Source organism: Pseudorca crassidens, chromosome 2 (genome assembly GCF_039906515.1).
Source record: "Pseudorca crassidens isolate mPseCra1 chromosome 2, mPseCra1.hap1, whole genome shotgun sequence".
In the NCBI taxonomy this organism is placed as follows: Eukaryota; Metazoa; Chordata; class Mammalia; order Artiodactyla; family Delphinidae; genus Pseudorca; species Pseudorca crassidens.
The window spans coordinates 144,897,853-144,916,824 of NC_090297.1; the positions used below are offsets into that span (position 1 = coordinate 144,897,853).

Below are 18,972 nucleotides of genomic sequence, written 5' to 3' on the forward strand. Positions count from 1 at the left end.
AGGAGACCAAAGGCCGGACTGGCCTGAGGTGGAGCGGAATTAGAGAACACGGGGATTTTCAGAGTCTGCCATCGCTTTGGATGAGGGAGGAGGAAGGGCAGGCTGGCAGCCCAAGGTTCTGGTAGTAGCTGTGTTGTCCCCAATAAATCAGGAAGGGGTGATCCTCACTGCCCGAGGGAGCACAGTGAGGCAGTTCACGCACACTGGCTCTGAAGCCTGACCCTTGGATTCTGCTCGTAGCGCCGCCACTTTCTCACTGCGGCGCTCAATCTCTCCATCTGCAAAAAAACGCTGAGAGCACGGTGCCCTCATGGAGCGCTTAGAACAGTGGCAGCAAGTGGGCGAGCACTCAGTGGTCAGTGTCCAGAGCTGTCCACTTAACTTCCTCCTCTGAGCTCAGTGAGGATTTCCAAGCTGCAGGTCACACCTGCACAGATCACAGAGAGGTGGCTACGGCTGGATTAAGGCTATGGATGTGGCGACAACATAACGAACAGATCCGGGCAGCGCTCAGAACCAGGCAAAAGATCTCTGAGTTCAATAGGTTTCTGTGTAATCACTGTGCTGATTGTAATAACATTCTTGATCCCATAATGCTGTGTGTTTCTCACGCTTTTCATCTTAACCTTACGTATCGTTTCCTACGGCTGCCATAACAAATTACCACCAACTCAATGGCTTAGAACAACAGACATTTATTCTCTCACAGTTCAGGAGGACAGAAATCTGAAGTCCAGGTGCCTGCTGGATTGGTTCCTTCTGAGGGCTGTGAGGGAGAGACCTCCCTGTTCCTCTCTCCTGGCTTCTGGTGGCTTCCCTCAGTGCTCACCATCCTTTGGCTTGTAGGCGCGCCTCTCCAATCTCTGCCTCCGTCTTCACGTGGCCTTTTTCCTCTGTCTCCCTGTGCCCTCTCTCTTTTTATAGGGACACCAGTCACTGGATTTAGAGCCCCCCTAAACCCAGGATAATTTCATCTCAAGATCCTTAATTATATCTCCAGATACTCTTGAAACAAAGTCACATTCCGAGGTCCTATGTAAACATGAATTTTGGGGAGACACCATTCAGTCCTCTACAGCTTCCACTCGCAGCCTCTCTCTGGAGCAAGAATGACAGGTACTATAATTCCCTCCTCATGCATTGTGAAGCCAGGGTCTAGAGAGAAGTGAACCAGCCTGTGGTCATATAACTAGTGGGTGGGGATAGATCCCAGATTTCAATTCCTGCCCCACCACCCAAGTTTTATTCCCTTTAGATAAGCGCCTTGTGAGAGAGACACACAGGGAGGGCAAGGCGGAGCTTTCGTCTTATCTGTCCCGCTCTCCTCCCTCTTCCAGCAAATTGGCTTGGCCTTTTCCAGTCATGTGGGGCTGCCACGGAGACAGCCACGCTCTGACAGAACCACCACTCCCCAGCACAGGGGTTGCCCGGGGACCCAACACCCGCCCCAAACTGAGCGCCATGGTACCACCACTGACTGCCCTTGACTGGTCCAGAGATGGGCATGTGACTCAAACTGAGGAAAACAGAGCCTCTTCTTAGCAATTTAGACCTCAAGGCCTGAGAGCAGAGTCTCAGTTTTATTCTACTGGCCAGGCTGGGAGAGGGAGCCTGGAGCTGTGGGTGGCCATGAGGGACAATGCAGACACAAGGTGTGCAGAGAGAGGCCTGGTGACGCTGCAGGTCTTGTTGCGGCCGTCCCTACGCCCTTCCCATAGCTCGGTTACTGGAGCCAACTTATTAGCCCTCTTGCTTGCAATCACAACACTCTGAATTATCATCTTAGCCCCAAAAGATATGTCAGCTCACTTTGCCAATAAGGAGGTCAGTAAACAAAGTTAGAAATCATTTGGTTTTCAATTTAATGTTAGACAGCAAAGTATTTATTTAATCAGGGGGTTAACACAAAAGTGTTTATGGAGCTCTGTTTTTATTCAGTATGAAAGAGCAAAGGTGACATTCAAACAGTTTCATGATTTTAATGGCTACACCCTGTGACAGGCAGACTCCTAAGATGGTCCCCAATGATTCCATCCCCTGGTACTCACAACCTTCCCTTGAGTATGAGCTGAACCTAGTAACTTGCTTCTGACAAATACAACACAGCAAAGGTGATGGAATGTCACATCTGTGATTAGGTTACAAAAAATTATGTAGCTGACTCTGTCTTTTGCTGACTTTGATGAAACCAGCTGCCATGGTGGAGAGGCTGACCTGGCAAGGAACTGAGGGTGGCCCCCAGCCAGTAGCCAGCAAGGGACTGAACCCTGCCACCACCCATGTAAGGGAGCTCGGAAGTGGATCAGGCCCCAGAAACCTAGTTACAGCTGGGTGACACTCCCTGAAACAGAGGGCCCAGCTCAGCTGTGCCCAGATTCCTGACACACAGATACTCTGAGATAATGCGTGTGTAATATTTTAAGCCACTAATGGTTGGGGGGATTTGTTACAAAGCATTTCCTGTATACACACACACACACACACAGAGCAGACTTCAGTGTGCAGTGATAGACAAGATAGAAAGTTCTGTCAACTGAAGAAAAACGCACGACCTAAAAGTTGTGAGTTAAGTTTTATTTGGGGACCTGCTGAGGACTATAGCCCAGGAGACTACAGCCTCTCAGATAGCTCTGAGGAACTGCTCTGAAGTGGTAAGCGAGGAGCCAGGATACAGAGGAGTTTCTTTGCTGGAAAACAAACAAACAAACATGTAGTTGAACACCTAAAGATTATTGCTCATCACAAAGAACAGACATCTCGAATTAATGATTTTAATACTTTTCTATGCACGGGAAGAGGCAAGAATCTGGGATCATTTGAAATTATTCCTTAGATTTGCATCTTAACTATCTAGGGCCAGCATCCAAAGCACAGAATGCGTCCTGCTTTTCTACATCCTGAATTCCCTTAACGGCATGTGGTCGGTGGGTGGCTGCAGTGGCTAAAGGCTTGATTCTTGTAGAACTGAGATGACGGGCAACCTTCTTGGTTTACAGGCAACATTCCCTGTCCACGGTTCCATAGAGAGAGGGAAAGTGAAAAGAGGAGCTGGAAGGATAGAGAAAACAGAGCATGAGCACTGGAAATTCAGGGGGAAAACACCATTGTTTCAAGAGCCTCACTAAAGCCTTAGAATGTTTTTTGTTTTGTTTTGTTTTCAGTTATGGGTGCGTTTACATTTGCCTTAGTGGCAGGAGGTGGGATTCATTTATTCATTTGTCTTTTCATTGATCAACAAATATTTACCCAGTGTCTGTAGTGTATTGGACACCATCAGCGCAGCTGGGGTAAGAAATGAAAAACAGGGTCATGCTCCTGAGGCATCCACAGAGCCTATGTACACAGAGCATATGGTCAGAGCCAGATGGTGCACAGTTACAATGCAGAGATGACTGCTATGAGCAGGGTGTGTACTATGGATGGAAGCAGAGAGAACTAGGTCTAACCCAGCCTGGGCTGGGTCACAGAAACCTCCCTGGAAGAGTGGAAGAGTGGATGCCTTGGTCTAAGTTAGCAGGGCCCACCATAGTAGTCTTTGCCAGAACAGACCTGGGCCTGAACTAAGACAGTGTCATAGAATGGAAAGGAATGGGTAATGTGGAGGGGATCCAGGGAGAACTTGGCTGAGGGAGACAGACAGCCCCAAGTTCCCCAGATTTCAGCTCATGGAACTGGCAAGATGGGGATGGCATTAACTGAAATAAGGAAGAAAAGAACAGTTTTAGGGCCAAGAGGATTTTTTCCCAAATATAAGAATCTGATCATATAAATACATGATATAATATTTCCCCAAGGTTCTCCATAGCTTTTAGGATAATATTTAAACTCTGTTGTTCAGCACATATGGCCCCCCAAATTCTTTCTTCTTCTCTAGGTTTATTTCTTGCCACTCATCCAAGTTCATCCTTAGATCCAGCTATAGGAAACTACTAGTAATTCCGAGGCACATTCCATGGCTGTTGTATAGGTTTGTACATGCGATTCTCTCTGTTTAGAAAGTTCTCTATTACGAATATTGTTGTTTTTGTGTTTTCAGTATCCCCTCCTTTGGCTTGCCTCCCCTGTCTCTTTCTGTGTGGCCCTGATGGAGCTACCAATCACAGTATCCTGCTCCCCAGCCCCAGGATTGGGCAGGAGATCCAGGCCTCATCAATCATAGTACTCCAGCCCTCAGTGATTGGTCCAGGATTGGCACATGACCCAATCTGGACTAATCAGAGCCCTTCTCTGGGATTTCATATATGGGTGCTGGGATAGTTTTCTCTTTCTTGTGGGGCCAACAAACTGAAGTGATGTAAGCCTGGAACTTCCTGTGGCCATGCTCCTTCTGCCCACTGAAACACAGAGGAAGCTTAACTGGTTAGGAGAGAATGAGTCCAACATAGAGGGAGAGACAAGAAGAGCAGCAGATCTGAAGGCTTTTTTTTTTTTTAATACATCTTTATGGGAGTAAAATTGCTTCACAGTACTGTGTTAGTATCTGTTGCACAACAAAGCGAATCAGCCATATGCATACCCATGTCCCCATATCCCCTCCCTCTTGCGTCCCCCTCCCACCCTCCCTATCCCACCCCTCTAGGTCATTGCAAGGCACTGAGCCGATCTCCCTGTGCTATGTTGCTGCTTCCCACCAGCCAACTATTTTACATTCCGTAGTGTATACATGTCGATGCTACTCTCACTTCGCCCCAGCTTCGCCCTCCCACCCCATGTCCTGAAGTCCATTTTCTATGTCGACCTCTTTATTCCTGCCCTGCCACTAGGTTCATCAGTACCATTTTTTTTTTTTTTTTAGATTCCATATATATGCGTTAGCATACAGTATTTGTTTTTCTCTTTCTGACTTGCTTCACTCTGTATGACAGACCCTAGGTCCATCCACCTCACTACAAGTAACTTGACTTCGTTTCTTTTTATGGCTGAGTAATATTCCACTGTATATATGTGCCACATCTTCTTTATCCATTCATCTGTCGATGGACACTTAGGTTGCTTCCATGTCCTGACTATTGTGAATAGTGCTGCAATGAACATTGTGGTACATGACGCTTTTTGAATTATGGTGTTCTCAGTGTATATGCCCAGTGGTGGGATTGCTGGGTCATATGGTGGTTCTAGTTTTGAGGCTCTGAAGCCACTTCACCTGGTTGGCCAAGTTATATAGTCCTGGTTTGCTTAAGTTAGTCCTGTCACTTAAAATTGAAAGAGTCCTGCAGCCAGAATCCCAATTTCTTCTACCCACTTCTTATACATCATTTAAAACTCAGTTCCAACCCAATTCCTCCAGAAAGACTACTATGACCAGTTGCTCCTCCCCTCCCAGTTTGATGCACTTCCCTGGGTTCTCATAACATTCTGGGCAGATTTCAGTTACATTCCTTAATAATCAGATCAGTAAGGGTTGGTTTACCATCAAATAAGCTCTTTAACCCTCATTGTACTCACCTTATTGCTCAATGTCTGTCACAAAGAAAGTATTTTACAAACGTTTGATGAATGAATAACAAGTTCAGAGTCTGCCTGTGGAACATTCAGGTGCCCAGGAGAGTTTGTGGGTATATAAATCATGGGGGTGTCTCTGTGTCAGTGGAGCAGGTGGAGACAAGTGGAATGTGGTCAGGGTGCAGCGTGGAGGGCGTGTTGCCCTCAGTCTCTTTCCAGTGGCTGATCCAAGAAGGGAAGGAGAGAAGGGGGCTGGTGACTGGAGGGACAAAGGGGAATTTAAGATACCCAAGTCCCAGGTGTGTTTATACATTGAGGGAATGGAGCCAGTGGAGAGAGAAGGGTGCGGATTCAGGAGAACCAACGCATGGGACACGGGGAGGGGATGAGCCCGGAGCACAGGTAGAGAACAAGGAACAGGCACGATCAGCAGACACTCCAGTTTGGTCAACAGCAGAGACAGGGTGGGGAGTGAGGCACGCACACCGGAGTAACCTCATTCAGCAGCCCCACAGGCTAGCGAGGTTGGGCAAAACAGAGCCGCCTTCTTTCTCCTAAGGCTCCCAGAGCATTCAGCTTCCTGTTCCCTAATTACCCTCCACCCCCGGCAAGTGAAAGGCCACTGCTGAGCTTAAGTGGCCCTGTCAGGTCACTGGCCTCCTGCCGGCTCCGGCTCCGGATCTCCCTGAGCTCTGGCCAGAGTTCAGGGTAATCCTTGCATTGTTCGTCTTGTTGTTGTTACCTGACCTAGGAGATCAGGTTCCCCCGGCATAGTGTTCACCCACTTTGTCCGGGGCCATGTGATCCTGTCCAGGGAGGAGCAAGGATGTAAATTATGGAGGAGACCTCAGGTTCTCTACAACTCCCTAGCGATTCCGATCTGCCAGGACACCTGAGCGCACCGGCCCTGGGGGCCCTGCAGCGGGGACTGAACAGAATCACTGCCCAGGCCTCCAGTGATTGACTCCCGAAGGTTGGTGGCTCGCTGGGGCCTCGGCAGCCAGGATTTCCCAAGATCTGTAGGGGAGAGTGTGCAACAAGTCACTGAGAAACCCAGCTCAGAACCACTGCTCCGGGGCCCTCCAGATGTGGGAAGGTGAGGAGGAAGCAATGCCCGTTCCCTTGGGAGGAGCCCAAGGGAGGCAGGGTCTTCCCTCAAGACAGGCTCAGCCTCATTGTAGAAGACACGCTCCCTGCCCTTGGGGAGCTCCTGGGCAGAGGACACACACACACACACACACACACACACACACAAACACACCCTTGCTCTTTCCAGCTGCTGAGCATCAGACGCTGTGTTTCCTTACGGGGGCAAAGCTGCAAGGGTCTAGCTAAAGTCCCAGACTACTTTCTGGAAAAGAGGAAAAGAAGGCATTCAGTGTTCAGCCCCTCCAAGCATCCTTTGGCTTTGGTTGTCAGGAGACAGCCCATGCTCCGGGCTCTCACTTCCCTGCCCTTTAACAACTGTGATCACACTCGCTGTGTTTCGTGGGCTCTCAAAGACTGCTGAGCCTGTGTGTGTGTGTGTGTGTTCGTGTAAGCCTCGCGTGCATCTCTACACGCCTGGCAATCCAAGTGCACATCTGCACATTTACATGTGGATGTGACCTTGTGTGGTAATTCCTGCGTTTGCCTAAGTGGTCCCTATACACACACAACCATGTGCAGGTGAACGTGGTGGGTGTCCTCTTTCACAAACTCACTGAGCATTCCTCTACAAGGTTTTAATGTCCAGCAACATGATGATGTCAACACGGCGGGCTGGATGTTGAACTGAGTCTTGCCACTCCCCTGGCTTTGCCCGGAGCTGACCCATGTACCCTAATGGCCCAAAGTGCCCCCCTCCTCAGCCTGCCTTGAGCCCCTAAAGAACTCTGATTTGCTACACCCGAGACTTTCCCGGAAGGGCTGAGGATGTCTGCTGTCTGCAGCTTCCACTTGACCTCAGTTCATCTGGTCATTTACTCCTCAATCACTGAGCTCCTGCCAGGCCAGGCCCTGTATTAAGAGCCAGGAATACAGAAATGAGTATTTCATGGCCCCTGTCTTCATGAAAGGCACACTCTAGTCAGGGAGAAAGGCCCGGACACAACCAGCGGTGTTCAAAGGCAGACTCTGATGAGATCATGAGAGGGCAGAGAAAGAAGTCACTACCACACCTTGTGGGACCCGGGATGGTTTCACTGAGGCCCCATTTAACTGGGACTTGAGTAGAATTTCGACAGGAGAATGTGCAGAAGAGCATTCCAAGCAGAGCGATGATGTGATTGGAGATTAGAAATGAGGAAGCCCATGGAGTGTCTACTTTCAAACCCTTCCTTAGGGCTGAGTGTTGCACGACTCTAGGGGAATGCAAGTGCAGGGCACCCTTTGAAGGTGTGCAGATTGGGGATGGGAGTTCTGAGGAGCTGCTGTGACAACGGTAAACAAGGGAAAAAGGATTCATAAACTCATGGGCAGATGGTGTGGCAAGGAGATGCATCATCTCTCTCACTCCATCCAGGAAGACTTCCTGGAGGATGTGTGGCCTCAGGAACAATCAAGGCAAGAAAGGGCAATCTGAAGGGATTGAAGCAGAATTTGTGACACATGAAAGCAAACGGGTATTTGGGGGAGAATAACCAGGCAGTAAAATGTGATGGACTTAAATATGCTTTGAAGAAAGGATAAAGAGGAAGAAGGAGGCTCAGGTCTTACCTGTGCTTGAGCAGCACCCAGCCTGATAAGAGCAAGCATAACACCTCCTGGGAGCTCCTAGCCTGATGGAGGGACATAGGAAATGAGGCTTCTAAGACACCAGACATCAGGCAACAAAGGTCAGTGATACCCAAGAGATGCCCCAGTTTACAGCCTTGAGAGAATGTCTAAGCCACAGTGCAGGGAAGGGGAACCGAGGTGGAATCCAGCAGTATTTATGAATGGGGAGAAGGAGCTGGGGGTCTGGGGAGACCCAGGCAGCTATAGTACATACAAGAGAGTATCTAAGAGGAGAGAGTTACACAGAGAAAACCCTGGAAATCAAATTTTCAGCAGAGCGCAGATCAGCATATGTGTGTAAGGCAACTACCCGTGGCTGGGGAAATAACCACCCAAAAAGATGAAGGAAAGAGTGCCCAGAGCTCACATAGGGCCGGGAATACTTCCTACTCCCACCAGACTGGAAAAATTCATAATTTTTTTTGACTTTATATTTTTTATTTTATTTTCCCAGTTTCCATCCCCATTACTACAAAGTACAGAGTAATATTCCCACATTTATACTTCTGTCTCAGGTATTGTAGCATTAAGGATGTGTCTTTCTTTTCAAGGTTTTGGTAGAATAAACTTCGAGGTAACAGATCTTGATAAGGACCTTCTGAAGCTGATTTCAGGAAAGGCAATGCAGAAATCTGTAAGTAAGCCAAAACATTCAGAATAATGTCACCTAAATCCTCAGAGTTTTATTTCAATCTTATTTCTAAGGGTATATCTTAGTCTCCAAATTCTATCTCCCATTTCTCTGAGATGGTGTTATTTAATACATATTCTCCAAATAGGGTACAGTAGAGGTCAACTTCAGTCAAGTCTGAAACTATCAAATTACCCAGGGAAGAAATTCATAATTTATGGGGAGATTACTCAGAAGGGTCTTGCTTCAGTAGTGAAAAACAATTAGCGCTAGACTAAATACTGCTTTCATCTCACCTAACAAATCTTAAAGACCTGAAAGGATAAAACTGCTGCATCCTGCAACAAGTTCAAGGGCATTTATATGAATACAAAAATATCTAGCACCCATCAAAGTAAAACTCCCCATGTCTGGCATCCAAAACAAAATTACCACTCGTGTAAAGAAATAGGAAAATACAACCTATGATAAGGAGAAAAAATCGTTGAAACTGACCCCACAATTAGGTGATCAATTGTCCTAGTTTGCCTGGGGCTACCCCAGTTTTAGCACTGAAAGTGGTACACCCCAGGAAATCCCTCAGTTCTGGGAAATCTGGGACAGTTGGTCACCGTACCTATAACTAACATCATACTTAGTAGTGAAAGACTGAATACTTTCCCCCTGAGATCAGGTACACAGCAGAATGTCCACGCTCACTACTTTTACCAACATTGCATTGGAGTTTCCAACCAATGCATAAGGCAAAGAAAAGAAATCCAAACTGGAGAGGAAGAAGTAAAACTGTTTTTACGCTCAGATGATATGATCATCTATGAAGAAAATCTGACTGACTCTATAAAAAAGTCACTAAAACTAATAAGTGAGTCTAGTAAGATTGTAAGATACAGGTAAATATCCACAAATCAATTGGATTTCTACACACTGTCAGTGAACAAACAGAATTGAAATTAAAATAACAATATCCTTTTCAATAGCATCAAAAAATATGAAATAGGGATAAACATGACAATAGACGAGAAAGACCTGTATGTTAAAAACTATAAAACATTGCTGGGGGAAATTAAAGAAGATCTAAATAAATGGAGAGATATACTTTGGTTATACTTTGGAAGACTCAATGTTGTTAAGCTGTTAATTCTCCCCAAATAGATTCAACACAATCTCCCCAAAATCCCACTAGTCCTTTTTTGTAGAAACTGACAGGCTGATTCCAAAATTCACATGAAAATACAAAGGACCTAGAATAGCCAAAAGGACTTTGAAAAAGAACAAAGTTGGAGGACTAACACTACTTGATTTCAAGACTTATTATAGGACTTCCCTGGTGGCGCAGTGGTTAAGAATCTGCTTGCCAATGCAGGGGAACACAGGTTCGATCCCTGGTCTGGGAAGATCCCACATGCCATGGAGCAACTAAATCTGTGTACCACAACCACTGAGCCAATGCACCGCAATTACTGAAGTCCGTGCACCTAGAGCCTGTGCTCAGCAACAAGAGAAGCCACTGCAATGAGAAGCCAGCGCACTGCAACGAAGAGTAGCCCCCGCTCACAGCAACTAGAGAAAGCCCACGTGCAGCAATGAAGACCCAACGCAGCCCCCCAAAAAAGATTTACTATAAAGCTATAGTAACCAAATAGAGCCACACTTACTTAGATGCCAGTATTGCGGTGACTCCTGTCCCCCTCCATGAAAATCATATGTCTACCTGGAACTTGTGACTGTGACCTTATTTGGGAAAAGGGTCTGTGCAGACGTAATTAAGTTACGGATCTTAAGATGAGATCATTCTGGATTAAGGATTGGCCCTAAACGCAATGACAGTTATCCTTATAAGAAGAAGGGAAGACACAGAGATACTTGGGGAGAAGGCCAGGTAAAGACAGAAGCAGAGATTGGAGTTACGCTGCCACAAACCAAGGAATGTCTGGAGCCACCAGAAGCTGGAAGAGGCAAGAGAGGATTCTCCCCTAGAGCCTCCAGAGGGAGTGCTGCCTGCCAATACCTTGGTTTTGGACTTCTGACCTCCAGAACTGGGAGAGAGTTAAATTTCTGTTGTATTAAGCCATGAAGTTTGTGGTACTTCATTAGGCAGTCCTAGAATCCAATGCATAAGTAATATTCTGCAAAGGTGCAAAGGCAATTCAGTTGAGCAAAAATAGCCTTTGAACAAGTGGTGCTGGGAAAATTGGATATACATATGCAAATAAGTAAATTTGGTTTCATACCTTTTAGCATATATAAAAATTAACTCAAAATGGATCATAAACCTAAATGTAAAACCAAATCTATAAAATATCTGGAAGAACTCATAAGAAAAAGCCTTTGTGACCTTCTGTTAAGCAAGGATTTCTTAGACATGACACCAGAGCGTGATCCGTAAAATTAAAAATTGATAAACTAGACTTCTTAGAATCAAAATTTTGTACTTTTCGTAAGACGCCATTAAGAGAATTAAAAGACGAGTCACAGACTGCAGTGCATATATTTGAGAAAAGACTCATGTTTAAATTATATTTTTAAAAATTCTCCAAACTCAATAATAAAGACACAAACAACCCAATGTTAAAAATAGACACTCCACTAAAGAAGATATACAGATGGCAAATAAGCATATGAAAAGATGCTCAAAATCTTTAGTTAGGGAAGTGGAAATCAAAACCACAAAGTACACTTATTAGAATGTCTGTGATTAAAGACCTTCAGTGCCAGGACTTCCTTGGCTGTCCAGTGGTTAAGACTCTGCGCTTCCACTGCAGGGGGCACGGATTCGAACCCTGGTTGGGGAAATAAGATCCTGCATGCTGCACAGTGTGGCCAAAAATTTTTTTTAATTAAAAAATAAGTGGCACAGTGGATAAGAATCTGCCTGCCAATGCAGGGGACATGAGTTCGATCCCTGGTCCGGGAAGATCCCACATGCCGCGGAGCAGCTAAGCCCGTGAGCCACAACTACTGGAGCCCGCGCGCCACAACCACTGAAGCCCGTGCGCCTAGAGCCCGAGCTGTGCAACAAAAGAAGCCACCGCAATGAGAAGCCCATGCACTTCAATGAAGCGTAGACCCCGCTCGCTGCAACTAGAGAAAGCCTGCGCGCAGCAACAAAGACCAAATGCAGCCAATAAATAAATAAATAAATATATTTAAAAAAAAAAAGACCTTCAGTGCCAAAGGCTGGCAAGAATGCAGAGCAACTGGAATTCACATGCACTGCTGGTGGGGATGTAAAATGGTACAACCAATTTGGAAAACAGTGAGACAGTTTCTTAAATAAACATGTACCTTTTATGTGATACAGCTCTTCCACTCCTAGCCATTTACCCAAAAGAAATGAAAGCATATGTCCACACAAAGACCTGTACACAAATGCCCATCATCAGTTAGGTGGACAAATTATGGTGTTTATACAATGGACTACTACTCGGCTACAAAAAGGAACGAGCCAGTGATATATGCAACAATGAATGAATCACAAAATAATTAAGCTGAGCGAAAAGAATCTGGACCAAAAAAAAGTATATAATGTACCATTCCATTTATGTAAAATTTTATAAAATGAAATGAATTTATAGTGACAAAAAGCAGATCAATGGCTGCCTGGGGGGGATTAGGGAGGTATGGAGGGAGACGGGGGAAATTGGAGGGGAGGGTGGATATGTTCATTATCTCATGGTTTCATGGGGTTTACATATGTCACACTTATCAAAGTGCATACTTTAAATAGGTGCAGTTTATTGTATGTCGATTAAGCCTCAAAAAGCTATAAAAGAAGAAAGAAGAAAAACCGATGTCTCCAGCGCTCCCAGCATTACTGCTGCAGCCACTGCCTGAGGATGGAGGGCAGCGGGAAGGGGTGAGGTGCTGAGGGGTCCCGCAGCTCTTACTCTTAGGCAGCCATGCAAGCCCACCGCATCCACGCTCACACCCTGGACACTGGGTGTAAGAGCAGCAGGCTGTGGTCCCCACTTGCCAGTCCCTCCATCAGGAGACAGCTGTGCTTGCCTGAGGCCGGCCAGAGGGGAAAGTTAGGGGAAATGAGGTCATTAGAGGCCTTGGAGCGAGAGCCCAAGAGAGTTAATACAAATGTCAGAAAACATTTGGGCCAGCAGGTGCTGTAAAACCCCTCATTAGACTTTGCTGCCCATCTGCAGCTGGATCTTTCCACAACACTGGGGGACTCTGCTCAGTTGCCATCCTGCAGTCACAGAGGGGGGACAGCGTGGGGGGCAGAGTCCAGGACCAAGGATTCCCTGGGGTAGGACCCCAATATAATTGGGGACTATACTTCCTGGATTCACAAGGGTGTGATTTTTTTTTCCCGTCAGTAGAGTTGTTTATTAAATGTCATTACATTTTACATTGTCGTAATTCTTTTAAAATGAATACATGTTTTAAAATTGCTATGAGGATCTATCTACTCAACTCGAAGGTGAGACAATTTGCCACCGTATTCCCAGAAAGGCCTGCCGAAGGACTTGGAGGTCGTTTATTCTGTTAAGAAATTCAGAAAACTCTCTTGCACTCGGCTTATCTGGTTTGTACCAAAACTGAATTCAGCTCACCCTTTTGCTAGGTAAAAGCCTCAGAAATTCCAGCCTGCTGTGCATAAGCTTAAAATGATTAGAGCCTACATAACTGGGAGACGTTGGTAGTTCTGCTGGGACCCAGATGTTCAGGTGAACAAGCCTTGAGGAATTCCTCCTTCTTGAGGGGCCTATTCCCAACGTCCCAGAATAGACTCCCCTCCCCCAAAACACACCTCCACCATGTCATCCTGCCATCTCCGTCCCCTTTCTCTGAAAAATAGATCTTTGGATTCATCCCCTTCCTGCCCTGCTCAACCTGAAACATTAATAATGATAATAGCTGACACGAGCGCACTCAGACGGCCAGGCACGATGTGAAACCTTTATATATATTACCCAGCAAATCCTTATGACAACCCTATTAGCTGGGCAGCATGATGATTCCTATTTTACAAACGAGGAAGCTCAGGCAGAAAGAGGGGAGGGGTGTACAGAGTTTCCAGCTTTGGGTTTTTTTTTTTTTAAGTTTAAGATTTTTTCATTGTGGTAAATTACACACAGCATAAAATTTACCATCTTGGCCATTTTTTAAAATGTACAGCTCGATAGTGTTTAAGTACATTCACATTGCTGTTCATCCACCTCTAAAACTCTTTTCATTTTGCAAAACTGAAACTCTGTACCCATGAAACAACAGCCCCCCACTTCCCCCTCTGCCCAGCCCCTGGCACCCACCGTTCCACTTTCTGTCTGTATGGATTTGACTACTCTAGTGACCCCCATATAAGTGGAATCATACAGCATTTGTCCTTTTGTAACTGGCTTACTTCACCTAGCACAATGTCCTCAAGGTGCATTCATGTGGTACATGTGACAGAATTTCCCAGAGTTTCAGTTTGGCAGGACAAAAAGAATTCTGGAGATGAGTGGTGGTGATTTGCACAACAATGTGAATGTACTTAATGCTGCTGAACTGTACGCTTAAAAATGGCTTAAATGGGGCTTCCCTGGTGGCGCAGTGGCTGAGAGTCCGCCTGCCGATGCAGGGGACACAGGTTCGTGCCCTGGCCCGGGAAGAACCCACATGCCGCGGAGCGGCTGGGCCCGTGAGCCATGGCCGCTGAGCCTGAGCATCCGGAGCCTGCGCATCCGGAGCCTGTGCTCCACAACGGGAGAGGCCACAACAGTGAGAGGCCCGCGTACCGCAAAAAAAAAAAAAAAAAGGTTTAAATGGTCAATTTTAAGTTATGTGTGTTTTACCACAATTAAAATAACAACCACAAAAATAGGCGAGAAGATGTGCCCAAGGGCACACAGTAAGTGTCAGACCCACACCCACGTGGGCAGGCGCCGGCATCCGGCACTGTGCTTAACTGCCACTCAGAACAGAAGCGACACACAAAAAGCCTGAAGCCCCGAGGCTTTCCAGGCCATCACAGGGATGTGGGCATGACTGCAGATTCAGGCTTGGGGGTAATTACCAGCAGGAGTGGGCAGTCCACGTAGGGCTTTCAGTGGAAGACGGCATCAGATGCAACAGGATGCTGGGGCCTTTGGGTCAGACAGAGGAAGACAGAGAGGAAAGAGCCCTGTGTGGGGAGGGGAGAGAGCCAGAAGGTCTGGGAGCCTCAGGATGGCAGACCCTGGGACGAGCTGGGCAGGGAGGGCCGCAGGAGGCTGCGTGAGGACAGGTGTGACAAGAAGCCTTGTTTAATGGAGGCAGGGGTAGGGCTAACAGGAGGTGGGGCACCTTCTTCCCTCGCCTCTGTAGGGCTCCCGGAGGAGCAAAGGAGCATCGGACCCTCTTCTGTGGGCAGGGACTAGGGGAAGAGGGGGGCAGGGAGAGAGGGACCGAAGCTGAAGGGGCACAGTGGCCAACTCACCAAGACCCCAGCACTCTCCATGTACCTTAGACATGACTGTGCCCTGCCTTGGCGATCATTTTCTTCCCATAGTTATATTTCACCCGCTTTGAAATAAGGAGTGGACTACCACTAAAAAAGATGTCTTTCATCAACAATTTTAGGTGGTTTTTCAAGAATCCAGATAACAAAAAGACATATAAATCATGTCATAAAAATCGGGATCATTGGCAAAAATACATACCTGAATGTAAGGTCAACAGGAATAGATGACGGTTTTTCTCTCTCTCTGATTTGCCCCTGGCCTGGCATATCTTTTGCTGGGGTGTTAGCCTTCTCACCCCATTTTGTGAGCCTCACTGGGTGGGGTGGGGTGGCAGGAGAGCACACCATGGAATATGCCAGAGCCTTGTTGGTTATCTCTGCAGGGCTTGGGGTGGGATTAGGGTCGGGAAGCCCACTGCAGAGGGAAACCTAAGTCAGGAACAGACCAGGAAGGTGCCACCTGTGCATGCAGGTGAGGCCGCCACATCCCAGCCGCTCCAGGGTTGTGTCCTAGCAGGCAAGGACTTCAAACTGGGCTGTGGCTCCCCCTCTGGGGCAGGGTCACCTTGGCATGGTGGCCCAGCGACCAGATTACCTCCCAGGGAATCCTTGGAAGGAGCTGAGGAAGAGCCTTGTTTGGCCTCCGTCCTCTGAAGAGGTGTGTGCGCCCCACCTCCCGCCCTGTGCCAGAGGAGGCTGGCCGGTCTCTGCCCAGTTGCACCGTGCAGCCAGCCCTGGGAGTCTTAATGCCATGGGGGGCCCCTCCAGCATTACCCAGTTAAAAGTTCCCGGCAGAAGAGTGGGGCGGGGCAGGACATGCACATTCCGGGAATTAGCTCAGTGTGTGCATACATCTCCCGTGGTTTTCTTCTTAACTGCTCAGGGCAGCTGTCTCGAGCAGTGGCAGAGCTGGTTCAAGCACAGGGCTTTATTACAGCTTTAAGCAACCTCCTACTCCCTGGGTAGCTGAACAGAGGTGCTTAAAGGGCCCTAACCAAAAGTCAAAGAGGCAACATGAACACCAAGACTGTGCTCCCACCCTGCCTGGTGTCTGGCTCCTCCCGGGAAATCCATGGCTCCCTCCCCTTTCACACACACCTATTTATCACCTCGCCCTCCTGCATCCACTCTTCCTCCAGTGCCCACAGCCTTCCTTCTTCAGATCCTGCACCAGGCACTGATTTTGCACTGTCTGGTCTCGTGATGACAGCATGCGTGTGTAGCCTTATCTGAGGCCATACTTCCTAGAGCAAGTCGAGGCCAGATTCCTGACAACTCTTGCCTATAAGCCCTCAGGGTCACAAGACAGTGAGCTAAGCAGACTCACCAGTCCTGCTGGGTGGCAAAAAGCACCTGGCCAGCCAGACAGCCTGTTCAAGAGAGGCCTCCTCGGGTCACGCTGAGGTTTTTGACCAACTCCCAATGCTCCAAAGCTAGGGTAGGTAGGCCTGCTCTCCATATGCAGACAGGAGAACAACATCATAATGAAAGAAAAACTAGCTGCTGTTTACTGTACTCGTGCCAGGTCCCAGGCACTTACATGCACTAGTTAATACCCTCTGCATAACTTTAGAAGTCGGTACCGGAAGTTATGCTATTTTTATGCCCTTATAAGATAGGAGAACTAAACCTCAGAAAGCAGAGAGCCAGTTCTCACGCTGGACTCCATTTGTCCGAACTGCCATGCTTGTACCTGATACCAGTGTTTCTCGTCTTTGGGGAGCATGTGGCAACTCCTGAGGTCCCCACGCCAGAGGTCCTGATTCAGTAGATCTGGGGCCAGCGGCACTAGTGGTCCCGGGAGTGACCCTTCGAGTTGCACTGCCCTGAACTACACTTAGGGCCCCCAACCTCCAGCAGAGACCACCCGAGTCTCTCACAACCCTGTGGTGTTGTCACCTCATGGTCTTTATCTAGGAAATCCAGCCACTGCAGGAGTTATGTGTCCCTGCCACCTTGGCTAGAAAGCACCTCTCCCAAAATACCCGGCTGTAGGGATGGGGCAGACACAAACTAACATCCCTGTCTGGATGCAAGACACACAGCCTTTCACGATCGGCAAGACCCTTCAGAGCACTACGAGGTTGCTTATCTATAACTGAGCCATGCTTGTCTTCCATTGGTGGAAACAGGTGGGGGTCAGGGTCATGGTTAGCTGGGACAACAAGACCCCAGCTAATTGCTGTTTCTGTCATTGCAGCTCTTACCACTGTCAGAACTAACCCTGATTTCAGCACTGTTTGACTAATGTCTTGTCCTCTGACCGTATGAAAGTGCCGTGAGGACAGGTCTTTTGTCTGCCTCGTTCCCCACTGTTGCCAAACATCTAGAACAGCAGTTTGCACACAGGATGTGGGCAAGAAAGACATGCTGAAGGAATAAACAGATGGACAATGGATGAATGAAGACGTGAACGACCAAATGCAGAGTCATGGACAGGCCCTGGAGAGGGCCGAGTGTGACTTGTTGAGAATCTGGAATAGAAACTTGAATAGAGAAGCCAGAAGATTCTGTTCTGGGACACTCAGCTCCCTCCTTTCCTTCTCAAAAGGAGTCACCTTTTCACAGGTGTGAGAGGTGGGGCCTGGTGGCCTGACCACGCAGTAATCTGGGCAGAGGTGTGCTTGCCTGCTAGGGCTGCTGTTACAAGTATCACAAACTGGACGGCTTAAGCAACAGAAATTTACTGTCTCACAGCTCCGGAGGCCAGAAGTCTGAGATCCAGTTGTGGGCAGGGCCAGTTCCTTCTACGGCCTGAGGGGAGAATCTGTTCCATCCCCTCTCCTGGCTGCCGGTGGTTTGCAGGCATATATATATAGTTTTTTTTTTGCGGTACGCGGGCCTCTCACTGTTGTGGCCTCTCCCGTTGCGGAGCACAGGCTCCGGACACGCAGGCTCAGCGGCCATGGCTCACGGGCCCAGCCGCTCCGCGGCATGTGGGATCTTCCCGGACCGGGGCACGAACCCGTGTCCCCTGCATCGGCAGGCAGACTCTCAACCACTGCGCCACCAGGGAAGCCCTGCAGGCATCTCTGATGTGACTTGGCTTGTAGAAGCATCACATTTCTCTGTCTTCATCCTCACTTGGCATTCTCCCTGTGTGCCTGTCTGTCTCCCAATTCCCCCTTTTAATAAGGACACCAGTCATATTGGATCAGGGCCCACTGAAATGACCTTGTCTTAACTAATTACATCCACAATTATGGACTCTATTTCCAAGGAAGGTCACATTCCGAAGTACCAGGAGTTAGGACTTCAACGTAGCTTTTCTGGGGGGGACATATTTCAACTTATAACAGAGGTATATTTAGCAGTTGGGCTTCCAGGCACAATTTCCAAAAGTAGGTCCTTTTCTTTAGTTTCTGGAGGTGGTCTGTTGACATGACTTTTAAGTCTGTAAGGAAAATATGCTGCAGGCAGTGTGAAAGTAAGACCATGAGAAGACCTGCTGAGGAGGTGGGCCAAGGTGCTTGTCCCCAGGGCAGTGGGCTTCAGACCACACCAGCAGAGCAGCTGCACCTGCTCCCTGGGATTGGCAGACAAGGCGGAGGGCCTGGTGGGGGCCAGGGTGCAAGCCCCATCCCCCAGGTGCTGCCAGGACCCAGCTCTCCCCTGGGAGGCTGCCTCCCTGAGCCCAGCCCACTACACTACCGGCAAGAGCAAGAGTGGCCAGAGGAGGGCTTCCCTGGTGGCGCGGTGGTTGGGG

The 18,972-nt window shown here is 48.0% G+C and overlaps 1 long non-coding RNA gene across 1 annotated transcript; it reads right to left on the reverse strand.

The window, feature by feature from the left end:
* Positions 1-8,640: 8,640 nt before the first annotated feature.
* Positions 8,641-16,578, reverse strand: LOC137211976 (uncharacterized). Its single transcript, XR_010937304.1, has 3 exons — positions 16,365-16,578; positions 15,466-15,681; positions 8,641-8,831 (listed from the first exon to the last, which is right to left on the reverse strand). It is a non-coding gene; the product is annotated as an uncharacterized lncRNA (long non-coding RNA).
* Positions 16,579-18,972: the final 2,394 nt, after the last annotated feature.